Below are 26,166 nucleotides of genomic sequence, written 5' to 3'. Positions count from 1 at the left end.
ACACAAGTTTTGATAAATCTCCCCATTAATCTCTCTATAGCACAGGGTTGCAAGTTACAAGACGTCAGGGTGAATGTATGGAAATTAGTCACAGTCCCCTTTAAGTTACTTTATAAGCAGTCGCACTGACTAAAAGTCTCTAGCAGTGGCGTTGCTAGGGTTGGTGTCACCCGTTTTTGTGTTTCTAGTGAGCTAGATATAGTCTAATGAGGTAATTGGTTCTCTGTGGTGCTGATATGCACTAACACTGACGGAAGTCCACAAAGAGTTAAAAGAGAACTATCATGCAGAAAATCATACCCTCTATCGAAAGGATAGGGAATAAGTTTTATATCATGTGAGAAATCAGACTACTGGGACCCCCCCACAATCTCCTGCATGGGCAAACCGCCCCCTCCGTGTTCCTCTATGGGAAAGCCAGAGATACACGTTCAGCTCTCCCACAGAGATACATTGAGGGGGCATGTCGGGCTTTGTGCAGGGGGTTGACACACTCCGTTGTGTTTAACTAAAGGACAAATAGATATAAGTTTTGGGGGCTGTATGGTGGTACAGGGACACTGCACAAGTGAATGCAAGAAACTTTGTAATATAACTTATTAAGGAAAGGTTCGTAACCTATCCCTTCGTAACAGATCCCTTGATATGCCTATCTGTTCCTGAAATAGAAGGATTTAAAATTTTCTCATTAACCCAACCACCTCTCTCTGCTTCTGCTCACACTCTCAGAACTGCTGGTGGATGGGCAGGTCATCTGCTTCCATATCTGAAAGCTCCCAAGCTAAAGCACTATGCCTACAACTGTCAGACATGATGTACAGTGGAGCAAAAAAATGTATTTAGTCAGCCACCAATTGTGCAAGTTCTCCCACTTAAAAAGATAAAAGGCCTGTAATTTTTATCAAAGGTATACATTAAAGGGGTACTCCGGTGGTTAATTTTTTTGACTATATGGCATCTTCTTTGTAAGTTTAGTTTTTTTTGCAATATACATGTGTTATATGTTTTGGCAGCATGTATGTGTTTTTCTTACCTGTTTGTTGGGCAGGAAGTTCTGTAGTTCAGAGGGTTTTCTTTACTGTTGTCCACAGTTCTGAGTCTGTTGTGGACAAGATGTCATAGCTGCTTGAGAGAAATAAGCCACGCCCCCTCATCTCATCCAGCTGAGTACACAGCTCCTCCCCTCCCCCTGCTCTGTATTCTAAGGACGCAGGTCTGCACAGGAGAAGGACCTCACAGAGAAGATGAGTGTAATCTGAAGGGGAGGATGAGAAGGTGCACGGGCTGGGGATGTATGGACTGCAGGGGAATAAATCTCATACTGGGAATGATCTCTATGGGGGAGATTTATCAAAACCTGTGCAGAGGAAAACTTGTCCAGTTGCCCATAGCAACCAATCAGATTGATTCTTTCATTTTTCACAGGCCTTCATAAAAAAGAAAGCAGGAAGCTGATTGGTTGCTATGGGCAACTGGGCAAGTTTTCGTCTGCACAGGTTTTGATAAATCTCCCCCTATATGTGAAGGGGGAGGGGGGGACTCCTGAATGACACATGCTGGGAGTTGTAGTCCCTGTTGTGTGTGTGTGTGTGTGTGTGTATGCTAGTGTTTACAAACCAGTGTGCCTCCAGCTGTTGCAAAACTACAACTCCCAGAATGCCCTGACAGACTTTGGGCATGCTGGGAGTTGTAGATTTGCAACAGCTGGAGGTACACTGGTTGGGAAACACTGTTCTAGCCTATTCAGCATACACATCATGTTACACCAGTGTTTCCCAACCAGTGTTCCTCCAGCAAAACTACAACTCCTAGCATGCCCAAAGGCTGTCAGGGCATGCTGGGAGTTGTAGTTTTACAACACCTGGAGGCTCCCTGGTGTGAAAACACTGATGTATGCCCTACAGAGGTGTGGTGAACTACAACCCCCAGGAGACTACAGATGCAGCATACTGGTGTTATACCACAGACTGAAGACTCCTGAAGGACACATGCTGGGAGTTGTAGTCCCTTTTGTGTGTGTATACCAGTGTATCCCAACCAAGGCTGATTATATTAGTGTGCTGTGTATAAGGGGGCTGACCCGGGAAAATATTAGGGTGGGTAAAGGGCGGAACAAAAAAAAAAGAGCCGCCCCAAACCAGCAAGGCATGTGGCCTGCTGGGATTTGTAGTTTTTTAGCACAGCAAGAAACAGGAAATAGAAGCAAAGATAGGAAAACAAAGTGGGAGATAAAAAGACAACAAAGAACAGAAATAGAGTAGGCTAAACAACAAGAATAGAAATGAAACAAAACAAATAGAGTAAGTCAAAAACGGAAAAACACGTTGACCACCGGAGTACCCCTTTAACTATGAGAGACACAATGAGAAAAAAAATCCATACAATCACATTGTCGGATTTTTAAAGAATTTATTTGCAAATTATGGTGGAAAATAGGTATTTGGTCACCTACAAACAATCAAGATTTCTGGCTCTCACAGACCTGTAACTTATTCTTTAAGAGTCCCCTCTGTCCTCCACTCGTTACCTGTATTAATGGAACCTGTTTGAACTTTTATCAGTATAAAAGACACCTGTCCACAACCTCAAACAGTCACACTCAAAACTCCACTATGGCCGAGACCAAAGAGCTGTCGAAGGACACCAGAAACAAAATAGTAGACCTGCACCAGGCTGAAAAGACCTAATCTGCAATAGGTAAGCAGCTTTGTGTGAAGAAATCAACTGTGGGAGCAATTATTAGAAAATGGAAGACATACAAGACCACTGATAATCTCCCTCGATCTGGGTCTCCACGCAAGATCTCACCCCGTGGTGTCAAAATGATCACGGTAAGCAAAAATGCCAGAATCCCATGGGGGGACCTAGTGAATGACCTGCAGAGAGCTGGGACCAAAGTAACAAAGGCTACCATCAGTAACACACTACACCGCCAAGGACTCAAATCATGCAGTGCCAGACGTGTCCCCCTGCTTAAGCCAGTACATGTCCTGGCCCATCTGAAGTTTGCTAGAGAGCATTTGGATGATCCAGAAGGGTATTAGGAAAATATCATATGGTCAGATGAAACCAAAGTAGAACTTTTTGGTAAAAACTCAACTCGTCGTGTTTGAAAGAGAAAGAATGCTGGGTTGCATCCAGAGAACACCATACCTACTGTGAAGCATGGGGGTGGAAACATCATGCTTTAGGGCTGTTTTTCTGCTAAGGAACAAGGACGACTGATCCGTGTAAAGTTAAGAATGAATGGGGCCATGTATCGTGAGATTTTGAGTTAAAAACCTCCTTCCATCAGTAAGGGCATTGAAAATTAAACATGGCTGGGTCTTTCCGCATGACAATGATCCCAAAGACACCACCCAGGCAACAAAAGAGTGTCTCCATAAGAAGCATTTCAAGGTCCTGGAGTGGCCTGGCTAGTCTCCAGATCTCAACCCCATAGAAAACTTTTGGAGGGAGTTGAAAGCCTGTGTTGCCCAGTGACAGCCCCAAAACATAGAGGAATGGGCCAAAATACCAGCAACAGTGTGTGATAACCTTGTGAAGACCTACAGACAGAGGTCTGACCTCTGGCATTACCAGCAAAGGGTTTATAACAAAGTATTGAGATGAACTTTTGTTATTGACCAAAAACAAATTTTCCACCATAATTCGCAAATAAATTATTTAAAAATCAGACAATGTGATTTTATGGATTTCTCTAATTTTGTCTCTCATAGTTGAGGTACACCTATGATGAAAATTACAGGCCTCTCTCATCTTTTTAACCCCTTAAGGACTCACGAAAGGCGAAACAAAACAAAAATTATTTGTGGGGTGAAATGAAAAAAACTAATGCCATTTTGCAACTTTTTAGGGCTTCTATGCAGTGCACTTTTCGGTAAAAATGACAAATTATTTTTATTCTGTACGTCCATATGGATACAAGGATACCCAATTTATGTAGGTTTTATTTTTTTTACTACTTAAAAAAAATTATAACTACATGCACCAAAATTTGTATGTTTAAAGTAGTAATCTTCTGACCTATATAACTTTTACATTTTTTATTTTTTTGGTCAGTGGTCAGTACCATTTTTGTTTAGTTTTTTTTATTGCTTTTTATTAATATTATTATGGTATATAAAGTGACCAAAAATTCACAATTTTGGACTTAGGTATTTTTTTTTTACGTGTTTTTTACGTAGCTAACCTTATATTTTAATAGTTCGGACATTTACGCACGTGGCAGGACCACATATGATTTTTTTAGGGGGGGGCTTATTCACATGTATTCTAATTTATTTATTTTTTTTTACACTTTTTACTTTTTTTTTTGCCCCCACAGGGGGCTATACCAAGCAATCTTCTGATTGCATACACTGATCAATGCTATGTCATAGCACTGAACAGTGTTATCGGTGCTCTGCTGCTCCAGCATGCTGAACAGGCATGGAGCAGTAGATTGCCGATTGGACAACCATGAGGCAGGTGAGGACCCTTCTGTCGTCTAGTCTCGATTCTGTCACTATCAACTTTGATTGCGGTGTGTAAAGGGTTAATGCCAGGCATCAGCCCCATCGGTGGTGCCCGGCATTAGCCGTGGGTCCTGGCGGCCCGTAGCAATCGGGACCCACGGGGTTTAGCACGTTCTCCACTTGTGAGAACGGTTTAAACCCTGTCAGCGGGACTGTTAGCCCTACGTCCTTAAGGGGTTAAGTGGGAGAACTTGCACAATTGGTGGCTGAATAAATACATTTTTGCCCCACTGTCTGTGCTGAGATAAGCCCTGAGAAGGTAGAGCAGCAAGCTTCATGTGCAATGTGTACCTGGCTTAAGAGCTCTTTCCACAGGGAGCGATGTCACCACTGCTTCTAAAGCAGAGCTGGTGGACGGTAACTAGCTGTCAACAAGAGGAGAGATAACAAGAGATATGCACAAAACCAGGCAAGTTTGCTTAATGAAGCCAATTACAAACCCCACTTGATTTGCCATGCTCTACACATAGATACATGATTAAAGAGATGGGCATTCCACTTTAATTTTAACAATGGGTAAATCAGTTGATGGGCAGGATTATGCAATCAGGAAGTGTTAATGCCTAATACACACACCATGACTGTATAATCTTGCCTTAAATGGGCACACTCATTAAAACACATTTTTGCTATTGCACTTCTTATGGAAAATAAAAATATTTGTAATATAGTTTGTTTAAAAAAATTTTTTTTATTTGTGTTCAAAAACTTGCCACTAAGTGTCTCCCTACTTGTCCAGAGCACATTTACCCTCATCATTTGCACAGACTTTGGACTCCTGCTGGCCTGGCAGAAGTCCAAACACAGGAAATGCAATCTGGAGTGCTGAGGGGGGGTGTCCAGCCTTATCCAATCATAGCTCCTCTCACACTTAACTGCCATTTTCTATTGGTTGCAGAGGGTGGGAGGAAATTCTCCCCTATATGGCTTCAGATTATGTCACAGCTGCTGTGTAATGCCCCTTCCCAATCTGTGAAACCTGAACCTGAGGAGAAAATACAGAGCAATATGGCAGGGGGTGATTTATCATGACGGGGGCAGTGAACTGGGAGGATTATAAAATGTATTAAGTTAATGAGAGGAACTCTTTAAGTTCACACCCATCTGACTGATTTTTTGTTGACCATATTTTTGAGTTGCCCACGGGTCCTCTTTAATAATTGTTCCTCTACCAATACATGGTACATTCTGCAGTTATAGCCAAGATTTTTTTTTTCAGTTTCTGTCAGTTAGAAGTTACATTTTCACACACTGATTACTAATGTAAACAACTTATCTTTATGTGTATTTCTACAATGTTAATCTATTCTATATTCCAGGAAGTTACATTTTATTTAGTTTTACTCTTAGACAAAAATGACAAAATTCTCACCTGTCAGTGCAAATGTAAGTTTATAGAGGTAGTAGGGAGTCGGCACTCACCTCCGTAGTGTGGTGCCTGCGGACAGGTAGTCAGAAAAGTAGGTAAAGAAATCCCGGAACTCACGAATAATGCTTATTCACCTTGAGTGTTTATTCACACATAGAAAAGGTGTTTGCGACTCGCATGACGCGTTTCGGCCAACACATGGCCTTTGTCAACTGATCTACCTGAGTAACAGGAACAGGAATATATATACACAGAGGAAGCCATCTTCTTCTGGGTCACAGGTGGAAAACACACCTGTCCGAGAACCGGAAGACATGTGCAACTTACAATAGTAATGATAAGTCCTCAGAAAACAAACAAAGAGGGGGGAAAGGGGGAGAGAAAAGGGAAACCATCACAAGAAAAACATCACAATATACAAATAAAATGAAGCAATAGATCACTCCTAAGTAACATAAATGTATCAGGATATACAACCTGTACTGAGGCTATATAGAGATTCATGAGGAATCATTCAGACCGTGCGCCAAGCTTGTAGAAGAAGGTGAACAGAGTATCAATGGTGTCCGGAAAAACAGAAAATTGAGAATGGTTAAAAAACATGATAAACAATAAATAAATTCACAAAATTTGATTCAATTCATAATATCTGTTGAGACCCCTGGATTCTATGGTTTTCAAACGATTAAGCCAAAAGGCCTCCTTTCTCAACAGTAGTTTCTTAATGTTTCCTCTCCTACAAGGTTTCTCCACGTGGTCTATGACCTGAAACCTTAATTGGGCAATATTGTAACCCATTCTGGCAGAATGATGAGGTATAAGGAAAAGAAGATTTTTGCAGCGGATAGTGGAATTATGTCTATTGGAGGGTGAGTATATATTTATATTTTACAGCCTGAGCTTACTTATTTTATAAACAAATAGTCACTAGAGAACATGTCAAGAGAAACTTACATTTGCACTGACAGGAGAGAATTTTGTCATTTTTGTCTAAGAGTAAAAAAAAATAAAATGTAACTTCCTGGAATATAGACTAGATTAACATTGTAGAAATCCACATAAAAAAAAGTTGTTTACGTTAGTAATCAGTGTGTGAAAATGTAACTTCTAACTGACAGAAACTGAAAAAAAAAATCTTGGCTATAACTGCAGAATGTACCATGTATTGGTAAAGGAACAATTATTAAATAGGACCCGTGGGCAACCCAAAAAATATGGTCAACAAAAAAATCAGTCAGATGGGTGTGAACTTAAAGAGTGCCTCTCATTAACTTAATAAATGTTATTGTCCTCCCAGTTGACTGCCCCCGTCATGATAAACCACCCCCTGCCATATTGCTCTGTATTTTCTGCTCAGGTTCAGGTTTCACAGACTGGGAAGGGGCATTACCCAGCAGGTGAGACATAATCTGAAGCCATATAGGGGAGAATTTCCTCCCACACTCTGCAACCAACAGCAAACGGCAGTTAAGTGTAAGAGGAGTTATGATTGGATAAGTGCAATAGCAAAAATTTGTTTTAATGAGATTGCCCGTGTAATTTAAAAAATGGGATGACATATTGCAACATCCCCATAGTGGAGAAAACATCAAGATAAAATCCTTTTATACCTGTGACTCCAAGAATGTCATTTATTCCATCAAATGTCCATGCGGTCTCCTATACGTGCGTGAGACCACCCAGCGAGTAGGGGACCGCATCTCGCTTCCCTGCTGCCACTGTGCCAGCAGTGTTCGGTTCCACTTTGAGACACTTTCATGTCTATGTCTCAACACCAGGTTGTGTCCGCTCAGTTAATGACTGCCTGCAGAGGTGCCATGCCTCTGATGCCAATGATTGGCAGAGTGGGGACCTCCCTGTGGAGAAGTAGTGGCTGAGCTACCCATTTTACAGATAACAGCAACATAACCTTAGGTTCTTACCGGTTTACTTAACCAGTTGTTAAAAGGGTAACTGGTTCCCCAAACTGGACAAAAGAACATCCTACATACCAATTCCCCTGCCCACTACAACATCCACCTACAGCAGAAGAAGGGGGCTCTGGGCAGGGATTTGATCTCCTCCTCTCCCACTGGGGGCAAGAGGACTAGTAAGATGCCGGCAAACTTCCTCCAGCTCCTGTAGCAACACCTACCCTTTATACTGAGCCACACTTGACGTTGATTGCCTTGATGTTACTCACAGGTGAAATCTTGCACACCAGTAGTACTAAGGCTTGAACACCGAGAACACCGAGTGGGATTACTGCGGTTGTGCGAGATTTCGTTTAGGCCTGTGAGTGTAACGCACCTGAATGTGGGCTGTCACGAAACTGAATGTGGATCCTCTACCTGTGTGGCTGATGACTCTGACCGTATCGTGGAGCGGAGTCTAAGGTGCCGCTGGTCTTCACCAGAGCCCGACGCAAAGCAGGATGGATTTGCTGCAGCAGGTGACACCCAGGTCGCTACCCCCGACACGGCTTGACCACACAGGTAACTGGGCAAGGCGGGGTAGCGGAGTATGAGGCAGAGACGTAGTCAACGTAGCAAAGGTTCGGAGTCAAAAAACTTAGCAGGAAGGTGAGGAAACACGGGTAGGTAAAACAGGCAATGGGAACGCTTTCTCTTAGGCAATAAGCACTGAAGATCCAGCAGAGGGGTGTGGGAGATGCAAATAACTTATAACATGGTGACAGGTGAATTCACTAATTATGGGCGCACTGGCCCTTTAAATTTCAAAGCTCCAGCGCTCGCGCACACGCCCTAAAGGAAGGGGACGCGCGCATCAGGGCTGAGAGGAAGCAGCTGTAGGACCGCGTGACCCTGCGTTATATCGCGGGAGCCAGCCAAATAAACGTCCTTGGTCGTTAAGGGGTTAAGGACGCAGCTCATTTTCACCTTAAGGACGCAGCCTTTTTTTGCAAATCTGACCACTGTCACTTTAAGCATTAATAACTCTAGGATGCTTTTACTTTTCATTCTGATTCTGAGATAGTTTTTTCGTGACATATTCTACTTTATGTTAGTGGTAAATTTCCGTCGATACTTGCATCATTTCTTGGTGAAAAATTCCAAAATTTGATGAAAATACTATTTTGGAAACTATACCCCTCAAGGAACGTAACAAGGGGTACAGTAAGCCTTAACATCCCACAGGTGTTTGATGACTTTTCGTTAAAGTCAGATGTATAAATGAAATGTTTTTTTCAGTAAAATTATATTTTCATACTCAGTAAAATTTCTTCTGAGTATGAAAATATCGGTTTAAGCATAACCCTATCTCGTTACGTGATTTGTTGAGTATGAAAATACCCTATGTGTGGACGTCAAGTGCTCTGCTGGCGCACTACAAAGCTCAGAAGAGAAAGAGCGCCATTGAGCTTTTGGAGAGAGAATTTGGTTGGAATAGAAGTCGGGGGCCTTGTGCATTTACAAAGCCCCCCATGGTTTCAGAACTGTGGACCCCCCCCCCCACATGTGACCCCATTTTGGAAACTACACCCCTCACAGAATTTAATAAGGGGTGCAGTGAGCATTTACACCCCACTGGCATTTGACAGATCTTTGGAACAGTGGGCTGTGCAAATGAAAAATTATATTTTTCATTTTCACGGACCACTGTTCCAAAAATCTGTCAGACACCTGTGGGGCATAAATGCTCACTGCACCCCTTATTACATTACATGAGGTGTGTAGTTTCCAAAATGGGGTCACATGTGGGACGGGGTCCATAGTTTTAATTCTTTAATTCTGGACAAATTTTCTCTCCAAAAGCCCAATGGCACTTCTTTTCTTTTGAGCATTGTAGTGCGCCAGCAGAGCATTTTACATCCACATATGGGGTATGTTCTTACTCAGAAGAAATGTGATTACAAATTTTGGTGGGCTTTTTTTTCCTATTTTCCCTTGTGAAAATGAAAAATTTAGGGTAACACCAGCATTTTAGTTAATTTTTTTTTTTCATTTTCCCATCCAACTTTAAGGTCAAACTTTAAATTAGTCAAACACCTGTGGGGTGTTAAGGCTTACTATACCCCTTGTTACGTTCCGTGAGGGGTGTAGTTTCCATAATGTGGTTACACATGGGTATTAATTTTTTTGCGTTTATGTCAGAAACGCTGTAAAATCAGCCACCCCTGTGCAAATCGCCCATTTAGGCCTCAACTGTACATAGTGCGCTCTCACTCCTGAGCCTTGTTGTTCGTCTGCAGACCATTTTCCATCCACTTATGGGGTATTTTCCTTTTACCTCTTGTGAAAATAGAAAGTATGGGGCAACACCAGCATGTTAGTGTAATTTTTTTATTTTTTTTACACTAACGGGCTGGTGTAGACCCCAACGTTTCCTTTTCATAAGGGGGAAAAGGAGAAAAATCCCCCCAAACTTTGTAACGCAATTGCTCCTGAGTACGGAAATACCCCATATGTGGCCCTAAACTGTTTCCTTGAAGGACGACAGGTGAGAGAGCGCCATGCGCATTTGAGGACTAAATTAGGGATTGCATAGGGGTGGACATAGGGGCATTCTACGCCAGTGATTCCCAAACAGGGTGCCTCCAGCTGTTGTTAAACCCCCAGTATGCCTGGACAGTCAGTGGCTGTCCGGAAATACTGGGAGTTGTTTTGCAACAGCTGGATGCTCCGTTGTGGAAACACTGCCGTACGATATGTTTTTCATTTTTATTGGGGGGGGGACAGTGTAAGGGGGTGTATATGTAGTGTTTTACCCTTTAATATGTGTTAATGTAGTGTAGTGTTTTTAGGGTACCTTAACATGGGCGGGTTTACGGTGAGTTTCCCGCTGGGGACTTTGCTGCAGCTCAAACTTGAAGCAGGAAACTCACTGAAAACTCGCCCATGTGAATGTACCCTGTACACTCACATGGGGGGGGAACCTCCAGTCATGACAGACCATGTATGCTGGGAGTTGTACTTTGCAACAGCTGGAGGCACAATGGTTGAAAAACCTTCACTTAGGTTCTGTTACCTAACTCAGTATTTTCCAACCAGTGTGCCTCCAGCTGTTGCAAAACTACAACTCCCAGCATGTACTGATCGTCGAAGGGCATGCTAGGAGATGTAGTTATACAACAGATGGAGGTACGCAACTACAACTCCCAGCATGGCGAGACAGCAGTTTGCTGTTCGTGTATGCTGGGAGTTATAGTTTTGCAAGATTTAGAGGGCCACAATTTAGAGAGCACTGCACATTTTCTCTAAACTGTAGCCCTACAGCTGTTGCAAAACTACAAATCCCAGCATGCCCAAACAGCAAACAGCTGTCTGGGCATGCTAGGAGTTGTAGTTTTGCAACATCGGGAGGGCTACAGTTTAGAGACCACTGTATAGACCACTGTATAGTGGTCTCCAAACTGTAGCCCTCCAGATGTTGCTAGGCAACTCACCAACTTCCGTAGTCATCAGGATCGCCGCACCAGGGAGAGGATCGCCGCCACCAATCGATGGTGAGGGACCTACACCACCACCGACGGTCACACTACAGTTCATCCGTTCTGCCCTTACTACCATGGGTGGGCAGTATGGGGGACCCGAACTTTAACCGCCCCGCCCCCGATCTGCTATTGGTCGGTCACTTCTGACAGACCAATAGCAGGGATAGGAGGGGTGGCACTGGTGCCACCTCATTTCTATACCTTCAGGGGGATCGGGGGTGACCTTATTTTCTGGGTCATCGGAGACCCGTATGACCCGGAATCGCCGCAGATCGCTGGTCTAAACAGGACCCCCCTCGGCGATGTGCCTGGATGCCTGCTGATTGATTTTAGCAAGCATCCTGTTAGCGGCAGGGACCAAAATTCCCACGGGCGTACCTATACGCCCTACGTCCTTAAAGGGGTTCTCCTGTGGAAAACTTTTTTTTATTTAAATCAACTGGTGCCAGAAAGTTAAACAGATTTGTAAATTACTTCTATTAAAAATTCTTAATCTTTCCAGTACTTTTTAGATTCTGTATACTACAGAGGAAATGGTTTTCTTTTTGGAACACATAGCTCTCTCCTGACATCATGACCACAGTGCTCTCTGCTGACATTTCTGTCGATTTTAGGAACTGTCCAGAGCAGCATATGTTTACTATGGGGATTTTCTCCTACTCTGGACAGTTCTTAAAATGGACAGATATGTCAGCAGAGAGCACTGTTGTCATGATGTCAGCAAAGAGCACTGTTTTCCAAAAAGAAAATAATTTCCTCTGTAGTATTCAGTATCTAATAAGTACTGGAAGGATTAAGATTTTTAAATAGAAGTAATTTACAAATCTGTTTAACTTTCTGGCACCAGTTGATTTAAAAAAAAAAGTTTTCCACTTGAGTTCCCTTTTAAGGACTTAGGGTGCAGGGCATATGCATACACCCTCTGTCCTGAAGAGGTTAATGACAATGCCCAATTAAAGGGGTACTCTGATGGAAAAACATTTTTTTAAATCAACTGATGCCAGAAAGTTAAACAGATTTGTAAATTACTTCTATTTAAAAATCTTAATCCTTCCAGTCCTTTTCAGCTGCTGTATGCTCCACAGGAAATTGTATTTCTGCAATTTCTTTCTGTCTGACCACAGTGCTCTCTGCTGACACCTTTGCCAATGTCAGGAACTGTCCAGAGCACAAGCAAATCCCCATAGCAAGTCAATCCTGATATGGACAGAGTTGTCACCAGAAAGTATTGTGGTCAGACTGAAAATAATTCCAGAAAGTACCCCTTTAACACTTTCCCCTAACTTGGCAAAAGGTATATTTGATCATTATAGTTGAAATCATCATGCCAGGTAGGGAACCTTATAAATTTTTATTCCACCCCTATGTAGCCTCATTATATATTCGTCATAGTGGTTTTATTGTGGCATAGTGGCTTATTAGCATGTCTTGCATGCAACCAGGGTCGGCGTTAGGGCGGGGCAAACCAGGCAATTGCCTAGGGCCCCCATCCCCCAGGGGGCCCCCTGCCGGCTGCTCAGCATAGGCCTAATCAAGCCCGGGGGATCCGCGGCCGCCACTGAGCAGCCCGCAGGGGGCCCCGTAACATTCTGGACATCCCTGTGTCCCGAAAAATCATTTCCGCACCAGCTGGAATGCGCACCGGCCGAAATGGTAAGTCACCAGCGGCACGTCCTCTTTGATGCTCTGACCACTGGTCCTCCGTTCCCGGGACCTACTGCTATGGCCTATAGGCCATAGCAGTAAATCGTGACCCTGGACCGGAGGACTGGTGGTCGTAACACTGACGTGGGGCAGTGCACAGATATACAGCTGTATGAGGAGGCTGTATGTCTATGGGGGAAGTATACTGCACCTAATGTGGGGAGCTATACTGCACCTAATGTGGGGAACTATACTGCACCTAATGTGGGGAACTATACTGCACCAATTGTGGGGAACTATACTGCCAACCTAATGTGGGGTACTAAAGAAAAAAAAATATGGACAGCGGACAACCCTTCTCCCTCTCCCTTTTTATTTTTTCTTTAGTACATTATCTATCTGGGTGATTGGATCGGATCCCCCAGTATAGGATTCAGCGGATAAAATTCATACCCTCCATGCGATGTGCGATGAGCCTGAATTGTGTGTGAGTGGTCTGTAAATACGACCACTCACAAAGTGTACGTCACTATACATATATGTTTTCTAAACATATATGTATGTATTCAGATAGAGGCCGCTCCCAAAGTATTTTTTTCTTGTCTATGTAACTTAATGTGGGGGAAATATACTGCACCTAATGTGAGGGAACTATACTGCACCTAATGTGGGGGAGCTATACTGCACCTAATGTGGGGCAACTATACTGCACCTAATGTGAGGGAACAATACGGCACCTAATGTGTGGAACTATACTGCACCTAATGTGGGGGAACTATACTTCATCTAATGTGGGGGAGCTATACTGCACCTAATGTCGGGGAGCTGTGCTGCACCTAATGTGGGGTAACTGTACTGCACCTAATATGGGGAAATGTACTGCACCTAATGTGAGGGAACTATACTGCACCTAATTTGGGGAACTATACTGCACCTAATGTGGGGAACTATACTGCACCTAATGTGGGGAACTGTGCTGCACCTAATGTGGGGAACTATACTGCAGCTAATGTGGGGGAAACTGTACTGCAGCTAATGTGGGGGGAACTGTACTGCAGCAAATGTGGGGGGAACTGTACTGCACCTAATGTGGGGGAAACTGTACTGCACCTAATGTGGGGGGAACTGTACTCCACCTAATGTGGGGGGAACTGTACTGCACCTAATGTGGGGGAACTGTACTGCACACCTAATGTGGGGGGAACTGTACTTCACACCTAATGTAGGGGAACTGTACTGCACACCTAATGTGGGGGAAACTGTACTGCCAACCTAATGTGGGGGAAATATACAAAAATATAAAATAATATATACTATTCTGATAACTAACTCTTTTATTTTTCTGTATATGGGGATGTATGAGGGTCATTTTTTTGTGCTGTGATTTGTGGTTTTTATCGGTACCATATTTGTTTTAATGGGACTTTTCAATTGCTTGTTAGATATTTTTATGGTATTTGACGTGACCAAAAATGGGCAAATATGGTTAGTGCACTATTACGACTTTTGGGGCCCCACTTTTGATTTTACCTAGGGCCACGCTAAACCTAAAACCAACCTTGTAAAAATTACAGTACATCCACATTTCTCTGCAATCTATATTGAAATGATGAATTCATAAAGAATAACTATATGTTAACGTGAAAATATTGAGAAATACCCACATTATATGTGCAACAGTTACAATCAGCTTTTTACCTTCCAGAGACCTCCTCAGCTCATGTGAGTTTCCACATATTTCCTTGAAGTGTAAATAAGAAAACATCTTAGAATAAGGACCTCGGAAACAAGAGCTTGATTTGTTTTCTCTTTTACAACAGTCTGTGGAGTATAAAACGCTACATATCAGAATTGGACTTGTCATCCCCAGACCTCACAGGACTTCGAGGAACTGAATAGTTAGGAAGTCATCCTGGTATTCTTCATTGCGCTAATCAAAGTCGAAGTTTCAATTTAAACATTCAGGAAATCTATTCTTATTTAAAGCAATCAGTCCAATGCTGACAGGACCTGGCTTGGCTATGTTACATTTTTTGGCACTGTGCAAAGTTTCATTGGTTTCAGCCACAGAGTATTTCTTCACATATACTGTGCCTCACGTATCCAATCCCCATAAAGGTATATAGTTATTTATTTGCCCTCTTTTTAACCTTTGCTGAATACTGTTGAGTGAACTAGAAATGTCAGGGAAAGCTCAATTTTCCAAGGTTTACTAAGTCTTTATTTTGGGCCTGAATTTGTATAGACCTGTGAAATAATTGGGAATGGGCCTATTATACCCTTTTCATCCAGTCCGGGATTTTTGCAGGGTCAGTGTTCAGCTCAGATGACGCTGCTAGGTGAATTAGTGCCCTATATAGTCTATAGTGTCTGCAGTTGATGCAGTTTGTATTGGAGAAGAAGAAAACCACATCAGCTTGGTGTGAGCAATCTGATCACACATTTTGCATAATGGCAGTTTTCTTTAAGAAGGACACTTTTCTATATGCAATTTTAGGTGGTCTTTTGTAGAGATGAGCAACATTTCTGATAGTTCGTCTCTCCAAGCTCGCCAAACTTCCGGAAGTGATCGGTTCACATTGAGCAAGGTCGCAGCGAACCAGCAATACAAAAGAGTTAAGTTGTGCTGCTGTGTAATGCAACTTATCGCCTATCCACAAGATAGGGAATAAGTGTCTGATCACGGGGCCGTCTCGGCATCTCCAGCGCTCCCATAGAGAATGAATGGTGTTCGTGCTCCTAAGAGAAGCACAATTTCCTCTCTGAGAGCCAGGTCCCATTCAAGAGATCACAGGGGTCCCAGCTGTTGGACCTTCCCCCCCTCCCAAGCCCAGTCAGACACTTATGCCCTATGAGGTGAATAGTGGATAAATAGCTTTTTCGCCCAGCCTCCTCTGTCACAGTAAACCAGCAATCTTTTTAGTTGGCTGCTTTACTGAAACATTTGCACAACTTAACTTTTTGGTTACCATACAGTAATCTAGCAATATGTATAGATCGCTGGATTACTGCAACCGCTTGCTGGGCAGAGCGCTATGTGCCAACCCAGCAAGGAAAGAGTGTACTCACTTATGTTAGATACTGTATAAATATATATATATATATATATATATATATATATATATTTATATATATATATATATATATATATATATATATATATATATACACAGTCATGGCCGTAAATGTTGGCACCCTTGAAATTTTTCAAGAAAATGAAGTATTTCTCACAGAAAAGGATTCCAGTAACACATGTTTTGCTATACACATGTTTATTCCCTTTGTGTGTATTGGAACTGAACCAAAAAAGGGAGGAAAAAAAGCAAATTGGACATAATGTCACACCAAACTCCAAAAATGGGATGGACAAAATTATTGGCACCCTTAACTTAATATTTGGTTACACACCCTTTGGAAAAAAAATAACTGAAATCAGTCGCTTCCTATAACCATCAATAAGCTTCTTACACCTCTCAGCCGGAATGTTGGAACACTCTTCCTTTGCAAACTGCTCCAGGTCTCTTTTATTGGAAGGGCGCCTTTTCCCAACAATGCAAATACTAAGTGAACTTCTCTCCTTTTTATCTGCTTTCAGGTGTGATTTTTATATTGAAAATACGTATATAATAAATATTATATGACCAGTCCTCAAAGGATAGTAGAGAAAAGAAAACGAGATAAATAGAGAGAAAAGAGAAATAAAAGAAGAATGAAGGAATAAAAAAATAGGAAAACTACTTACTCAATAATAATAGTGTGATAAGAATGGACAGTAAAAATATAGAACATAAAGAAAACCTGAATCAAGGTTTTTAAGAATAATATGAACAATATTTCTAAAATGTCACACTTCACATCTGGGCAGGGCCCTTGCACCAGATGTTAGCATAGAAAGAACATGAAAATAGAACAACCACCTAAATCGATACGTAACATGGCCTGAAAATGTCCGTATATATAGTAAGAACTATGAATGTCTGTATATAATAAACTTTTTTTCCTCCTTTTTTGGTTTAGTTCCAATACACACAAAGGGAATAAACATGTGTATAGCAAAACATGTATTACTGCAATCCGCTCTGTATCTGTGAGAAATATTTCATTTTCTAAAACAATTTCAGGGGTGTGCCAACATATACGGCCATTACTGTATATAAATATAATGTTTTATAATTCATATTATTCAGGTATCTTGCTTCCAAACGTGGGATTCAAAATGCCTACAGCTTCCTACAGTTTTTTCCATTCTCCTCCACATACTGGTTTATGCACTTTCTCAATATAATGTAAATGATACAAGTAAATGTATCCAAATGATTCTCAATTAAGTTTATTTGCTGGAATTAGCTGTCTGATTTGATTTTGATTAAATTGCTAATTCGGCATCAAAAGTGAGATCAGGAGTTGCTCCCGTATACACTGAGAGGCAAAGCATAAACTAAGTTCAAGCACAATAGGGGTGGGGGGGGGCAGATTATCAAGGCTAGCGCAGGTTAATGATTTTTCTACAGCTTTAATTTTTGTAGTGGGAATGTGTATGTGCAGCAAATTTATTAAATTGTTCCATGACATGCGATAAATATGGTGCTGGTACACATTTTTTAAATGATACTTCTGTACATTACACTACTATTTAACCGCGTGCGTCAAAATGTTCTTGACTTTTTATAAATCCTGTCTACAGCGAGTTTTGTAACTGGTGTAGATTTGCTACATATCTAATTGTGCTACAAATCTCACATGATAAATTCACGACCAATGCAACAATATAACCAGGCTATGGCATAGCTACTCTATTTTACAAAAAGCTTCTTCTAATGTCCGTTTATTTATATTATGTGTTTTCTGCTTTGGGTCCTGTTCAGACATTATGTTTGTGTCTGAACAGTTTCTATGTTAATTCTCCCGGGGATAGGAAGAGTTGTCTTTCCTGACTTCAGCACTGGAAGTATATATAAGGACTCTTCAGGTGCTGTCATTTGCTGGTTATTAGACCTGTTACTCTGACCATGTTTGCATAATGTTCACTATGCTTGTTTGAGCACATGTCCTGAGTATTAACCATAGTTATCTGTCCTGTTTGATATCTAGATTTTAGTCTGTTTTGTTTTAGTACCTTTGTCGGGTTTTAGTATCCTTGTATTGTTCCTTCTGCATATGCTTTGTGTTTCCTTAGTCCGTATTTACACTGTGCATTTTGTCAGTCCTGTTTTGACCTTGTTTGATCCTGGATCTCCTAGGATAGAATCCTGTTCTGAGCCTTGAGCTAATCTGTCTATCTAGGAGTGAGTTAGTATTGTATCTGTACACGTGTTTGCTTGAAATTAGGATTTTTGTTTCCTCCTGGGCTAGTATCCTGATCACTCGGTGGAGAGTGCCTGTTAGTTAGGAGCCTATTAGGCTTTTGTATTGATGCCCCTCCATGATTGGAATGGGGTGTCTATTGGGTTTCTTGTGAACAGTGCTTTTTATTTCCTGACCTGGTAGTATGCTATTTTCTGCGTAATTTGTATTTCTACTGTATATCTGTTTGTTGATTATTGTTTTGCCGTTATGTTCCTGACTTGTTCCCTGACTTTGTACAATTCAGTTTGTTTTATTGACTTTGGTGACCATGCACTTTAGCGCACGAAGGGACAGGCACCCAGTTGTCATTCACCGCAAGTGTATCTAGGCAAGTAGGCAGGAAGAGTTGTCTTCGGGACAGCTTAGGGCTCACTTCTCCCTGCCCCCCTTTCATGACACTTCTAAAGCAAAAGTCACAATAAAAAGTCTCTAAAAGGAAATTAAGACAAATTGTGTGACAAATGAACACCACAAAAACTGTGTAAAACCAATTATAAATTCCCCCCCTAAAGGCCTTGCTCAGTTAACATCTGCTGGGCTGCTTTTCTAACTTAAAGGGGTATTCCTCTGCTTGTGGCAGATGGAGGGAACTGCTTTTCACAATTTATATAACTCCCAGTTACATTAATGGAAGTTATGTAAACACTGTAGCACCATGAGCTATGACCTCTTTTTGAAGCTACAAACAGGCCATAAGGGACTAGGAAGCCCTTGATGTCAAGATTTCCCAGAGGTAGTTCCCACATTTAGGGGACATTTCTATAATATCCTGTGGATCTGCCATAAATAGCCCAGATTGGGATTCTGCTCTAAATGACATATACATTCTCTTTGGGATGAAAACTCACAATGCTGTATTTCCTTCTATTTTTTTTTATGTTTTATTTTATTTAATACAAGCTGAGTACCCGGCGTTGCCCGGTTTTTCCTTCCTAATCCTTGTTGGGGAGGAAAATCAACAAAGGAGGAAGCTTTTGACTTCATATCTCATCCTCACATATTGTTGTCATATCCCAACCCCATATCCTGTCCTCATATCTCAACCTCATATCCCGTCCTCATATCTTTACCTCATATCCCGTCCTCATAACCAGTCATCATATCTCGACCTCATATCCTGACCTCATTCCGTTCTAATATCTCGACCTCCTATCCCGTCTTCCTATCCCGTACTCATATTCCGACCTCCTATCTCGACCTCATATCCTGTCCTCCTATCCCATCCTCCTATCTCTGTCCTCATATCCCGTCCTCATATCTCGACCTCCTATCCCGACCTTATATCCAGCCCCCATATCCTCACCTCCTATCCTGTTCTCCTATCTCGACCTCATATCCCGTTATCATATGCCGACCTCATATCCCATCCTCCTATCCCGACCTCCTATCCTGACCTCCTATCCCGACCTTCTATCCCGACCTCATATCCCATCCTCATATCCCGTCCTTATATTCCAACCTCCTATCTTGACCTCATTCCCCGTCCTCCTATCTCGACCTTCTATTTCAACCTCATATCCCGTCCTCATATCCCGACCTCCTATCCTGACCCATAATATGTGTACCATATGTGTTATGTGGACACATACATTTCCCATTGATTTGCATGGGACTTTAAACAAAAACCCCTACCCTGACAAATGAAGGTAGTTAAGGGTTGAATTAACGATCCTATATTTTAAGTGGACATATAAGTAACATGTGACCAAGTATTATCGAAATATCTCCAGCCGTTCGGAAGCTATGCAGTAACATATAATTGTGCCGGACAAAACTTTCCACAATAGTAAAATCATATATCTCCCCACAAATGGAATATTTTGTGAGATGTTTCCACCAGAATTTTCTTGGCTGTAAAAGTTGGCACAAAAATTGCCATTTTTAGCACCAAACTCTGCAATTTTGGCGCAAAAAAAAAATCATAAACTATATGGCTGCAAAAAAAAAAAAAATTTGGTGCAAAAAAATAAAGTGGTGCAAAAATATTTTCAAAGCAGCAAAAGAGACCTTTGAAAATGTGAGGAGAAAAAAAGGTGTGAATAATTTCGCTGGAACAGAAATTACAGTAGTTTTTGAGAATCTCCCCCAGAATGTCTGGGTTTAGAAAATATATACTTTTGATTAACAATCTGTCCCCTTACTTCTATATCAGTGTTCACCAACCAGAATGCCTCCAAGTGTTGCAAAACTTGACATGCTGGAAGTTTCAGTTTTGAAAAAGCTGGAGGCACCCTGGTAGCAGAAATTAGTGTTCGACATGGGTATGCAGCAGAGCTGAATGTGTGATTATGTGTAAGCATGACCACATGCACACTCAACACTGCTACATACACCTGATCACACACTCAGCTCTGCTACATACACACACACACTCAGCTCTGTACATACACACATTCACACACTCAGCTATGCTACATACACACACTTACACACTCAGCTCTGCTACATACATACTCACACACTCAACTCTGCCACATACACACACACTAAACTCTGCTACATATACACACTCACAAACTCAGCTCTGCTACTTATACATACACACTCAACTCTGCTGCATACACACACTCAGCTCTGCTACATACACAAACTCACACACTCAACTCTGCTACATACATACACACACTTAGCTCTGCTACATACACACAATCACACACTCAGTACTGCTACATACACACATTCACACACTCAGCTCTGCTACATACACACATTCACACACTCATCTCTCCTACATACACACTCAACTCTGCTACATACACACAAATCCTCAGCTCTGCTACATATACACACTCACACACTCAGCGCTGCTACATACACACAATCACACACTCAGTACTGCTACATACACACATTCACACACTCAGCTCTGCTACATACACACATTCACACACTCATCTCTCCTACATACACACTCAACTCTGCTACATACACACAAATCCTCAGCTCTGCTACATATACACACTCACACACTCAGCGCTGCTACATACACACACTCACACACTCAGCTCTGCTACATATACACCCCCCACACACTCAGCTCTGCTACATACACAAACTCACACACTCAACTCTGCTACATACATACACACACTTAGCTCTGCTACATACACACAATCACACACTCAGTACTGCTACATACACACATTCACACACTCAGCTCTGCTACATACACACATTCACACACTCATCTCTCCTACATACACACTCAACTCTGCTACATACACACAAATACTCAGCTCTGCTACATATACACACTCACACACTCAGCGCTGCTACATACACACACACACACTCAGCTCTGCTACATATACACCCCCCACACACTCAGCTCTGCTACATACACACAATCACACACTCAGCTCTGCTACATACACTTATTCAAACGCTCAGCTTTGCTACATACACACATTGACACACTCAGCTCTGCTACATACACACACTTACACACTCAGCTCTGCTACATACACACTCACACACTCAGCCCTGCTACATACACACAAACTCAACTATACTGCATACACACACTCAGCTCTGCTACATACACAAACACAGACACTCAACTCTGCTACATACACACACACTCAGCTCTGCTACATACACACTCACACACTCAGCCCTGCTACATACACACAAACTCAACTCTATGGCATACACACACTCAGCTCTGCTACATACACACATTCACACACTCAGCTCTGCTACATATACACATGCACACACTCAGCTTTGCTACATATACACACACACTCAGCTCTGCTACACACACACTCAGCTCTGCTACATACACACAATCACACACTCAGCTCTGCTACATACACACATTCACACACTCAGCTCTGCTACATACACACATTCACACACTCAGCTTTGCTACATACACACATTCACACACTCAGCTCTGCTGCACACACACACACACACTCAGCTCTGCTACATACACACTCACACACTCAGCCCTGCTACATACACACAAACTCAACTATACTGCATACACACACTCAGCTCTGCTACATACACAAACTCAGACACTCAACTCTGCTACATACACACACACTCAGCTCTGCTACATACACACTCACACACTCAGCCCTGCTACATACACACAAACTCAACTCTACGGCATACACACAAACTCAACTCTGCTACATACACAAAATCAGACACTCAACTCTGCTACATACACACACACTCAGCTCTGCTACATACATACATTCACACACTCAGCTCTACTACATATACACATGCACACACTCAGCTCTGCTACATATACACACTCAGCTCTGCTACACACACACTCAGCTCTGCTACATACACACAATCATACACTCAGCTCTGCTACATACAGACATTCACACACTCAGCTCTCCTACATACACACATTCACACACTCAGCTTTGCTACATACACACATTCACACACTCAGCTCTGCTACATACACACTCACACACTCAGGTCTGCTACATATACACACACATTCAACTCTGCTACATACACACACTCGGCTCTGCGGCATACACATGGCTCGCACACTCAACTCTGCTTCATACACGCAATCACACATAAACATAGACCTAGCAGTTTTACCTCCTTCTCCCTCCCTGCACATACAGTGGTATATTCTTAGCTGTACGGTCACCATGGTTACATTACAAATGTGCAATCTCCTGCTCTCATCAAGAACAGTGGGAAGTTTGAAATTTACACTATTCGAAGTATGAACTGTGACGGGAAGTATTTCACCCGCACTACAACCGGGTGTATTATCCCGATGTATGGGGTTAGACTCCGGGTGAAGGGTGATCACAAGCAGTCCATAAACATAGCATTGTTTTTAAAATGTACATGGAAAGGTTTTAAGTATCTCAGAGATAATCTGACTGGTGGCAGAAGCATAGTAATCTCGTCAACACACTCTTTGAAAATGGAATCGATGATTTAGAGCATCTTGCTACATGCAGTCCAAGATGGCTTATATTTGCATTTAAAATATGGTGATTGCGCAAGATTTCTGCAGGTAAATGAAATGTACGCAGTTAATACATTCGTGCATACTAAATATGTCACTCCAAGGTACACCAAAACCTACACATCTGGAGGAAATGCTCCACCAGAATGTGCGCAATAAAAGATGCAAAAAAACAGCTTGAGCAAACTTTTGCGCAAAAATTTAAACACAAAACAGGGGTAAAATCTTTGATACATGTTTCCCATTGAGTTTTATATATATACTAGCTGAATACCCGGCGTTGCCCGGTTTTTCCTTACTCATCCTAGTTGGGGAGGAAAATCAACAGAGGAGGAAGCTTTTGACTTCATATCCAATCCCCATATATTGTTGTCATATCCCAACCCCATATCCCATTCTCCTACCCCGACCTCCTATCTCAACCTCCTATCCTGTCCTCCTATCTCCACCTCCTATCTCCCCCTCATATCCTGACCTCCTAACTTGACCTCTTATCCCAACCTCCTATCCCAACCTCCTATCCCATCCTCCTATCCCCTCCTCCTATCTCGACCTCCTATCCCGACCTCCTATCCCGACCTCCTATCCTGTCCTCCTATCCCGTCCTCCTATCCCGTCCTCCTATCTCCACCTACTATCCCCTCCTCTTATCTCTTCCTCCTAACTCGACCTCCTATTCCGACCTCCTATCTCGACCTCCTATCCCGTCCTCCTATCCCGACCTCCTATCTCATCCTCCTATCCTCCTATCCCGTCCTCCTATCCTGTCCTCCTATCCCATCCTCATATCCTGACCTCCTAACTCAACCTCCTATCCCATCCTCCTATCCCCTCCTCCTATCTCAACCTCCTATCCTGTCCTCCTATCTCGACCTCCTATCCAATCCTCCTATCCCTACCTCATATCCCGACCTCCTATCTCGACCTCCTATCCTGACCTCCTATCCCGACCTCCTATCCCGTCCTCCTATCTCGACCTCCTATCCCGACCTCCTATCCCGATCTCCATTCCCATCCTCCTATCCCGTCCTCCTATCTCGACCTCCTCTCCCGACCTCCTATCCTGACCTCCTATCCCGTCCTCCTATCCTGTCCTCATATCCCGACCTCCCATCCCATTCTCAAATCCCGTCCTCAAATCCTGACCTCCTAACTCGACCTCCTATCCCGACCCGTAATATGTGCACCAGGTATTGAAATATCTCCAGACGTACAGAAGTTTTGTGAGAACATACATTTCCCATTGATTTTCATGGGACTTTAAACAAAAACCCCGATACTCACAAATGGGGGTGGTTAAGGATTAAATTAACTATCCTATATTTTAAGTGGACATATAAGTAACATGTGACCAAGTATTATCGAAATATCTCCAGCCATTTGGAAGTTGTGCAGTAACATATATTTCCCTTTGACTTGTATGGGACTTTAAACATAAACCCTGCCCCTGGCAAATGGGGGTGAGTAAGGGTTAAATCACCTATCCTATGTTTGTTGTTGACATATAAGTAACATGTGTGCCAAGTTTCATGTTAATATCTTAAGCCATTTTGACGTTTTTGTGGAACATACATACATACATACATACATATATATACATACATACATACATACATACAAACACACACACACACACACACACACACACATTGAGTTTTATATATATATAGATTGGTGTAATGTTTACAAGTAAAGCTGAGGTTTCAGTTTACTGAAGAAGGAAAGTGCTTTTTGAGTAGGTATTAACAGTACTTATGAGTTCTTAGCAATAACATACTTTTTTTAGAACGGTTCATTCATTATGATACCGCTGCAAAGTTTGCTCGGTAAACCCGAGTGACAGACACCCATAGTTATCCTTTGTAGGAAGGTAATGCTTTTTTAATTAGCTGTTAGGATATTGAATTTCCCTTTGTGCGGTTTTCATGTTGCTGTACCTTGAGTTTGGGCGTGAGGAGAAGAGATGGTGACAATTTTTTTCTTAGAAGCAAGTGCAATAAAAAATCATAAAATTAAAAAGTGCATGGGCGCCAAAGTCAATAAAACAAACAGAATTTTACAAACTCAGGGAACAAGTCAGGAACATAACGGCAATACAATAATCAACAAATAGATATATAAATACAAATAAGGCAGGAAATAGCATACTAACAGGTCAGGAAATCAAAAGCACTGTTCACACTGGACTCACAAGAAACACAATAGACACCCTACTCTAATCATGGAGGGGCATCAATACCAAAGCCTAATAGGCTCCTAGCTAGCGGGCACTCTCCACCAAGTCTATAATATTTCCTAAAATGCTTTCTGTCAAAGACCTGTGCATGTATGATTTATATCTAGATACTGCACATTCCAATGATGACAACATGATTGTTTATGATGTGGCCGAAAGATTCTGTAAACTGTTTTAATATAAGAATTGTTTGCACTAAGAAATGCCGTGACAAATTGATACATAATGCAATCGGCTTGGATAACTAGCCCACAATATAATGGATGATCTAATGTATAAAAATATATACTAATTCTTTATTTTAATATATTTCTAATAAAAAAAGTGATTGTGAACAATTACTTCTGATGACTTTTAAAGGTATCAATACATGATGCCCCCTTTGAACACTAACTTAAAGTTTATATATAGCCATAACCCATACCAGCCCAATGCGATGCTATCTTGGGTGCATCTTGCTGCAATTTCCACCATTGTAAATAACTAGCTTAATGCTGCACTAAGAGGGCACCTAAGTTGTTTGACTCCCTCTGTGAGCTTACCTGTGTAAGAGTAATCTAAAAAAAAAAGGTGCCCTCCGAGTACAGTATGTCAGTGAGAAGGACGATGTGGGAAAGTAGTGAGTATGGTCACTGCAATGTGTTGTGTTGAGGG

General features: G+C 42.0%; 1 long non-coding RNA gene across 1 annotated transcript in view; it reads left to right on the top strand.

The window, feature by feature from the left end:
• Positions 1-1,170: 1,170 nt before the first annotated feature.
• Positions 1,171-26,166, top strand: part of LOC130360751 (uncharacterized) — a 48,451-nt gene continuing 23,455 nt past the window's right edge. The window contains exon 1 of the long non-coding RNA XR_008890781.1: positions 1,171-1,275. This is a non-coding gene — a long non-coding RNA (uncharacterized LOC130360751). The remainder of the gene's footprint in view (positions 1,276-26,166) is intronic.

This window comes from Hyla sarda, chromosome 3 (genome assembly GCF_029499605.1).
Source record: "Hyla sarda isolate aHylSar1 chromosome 3, aHylSar1.hap1, whole genome shotgun sequence".
NCBI classification, from domain to species: domain Eukaryota; kingdom Metazoa; phylum Chordata; class Amphibia; order Anura; family Hylidae; genus Hyla; species Hyla sarda.
This window is presented reverse-complemented; position numbering and strand designations above follow the sequence as displayed.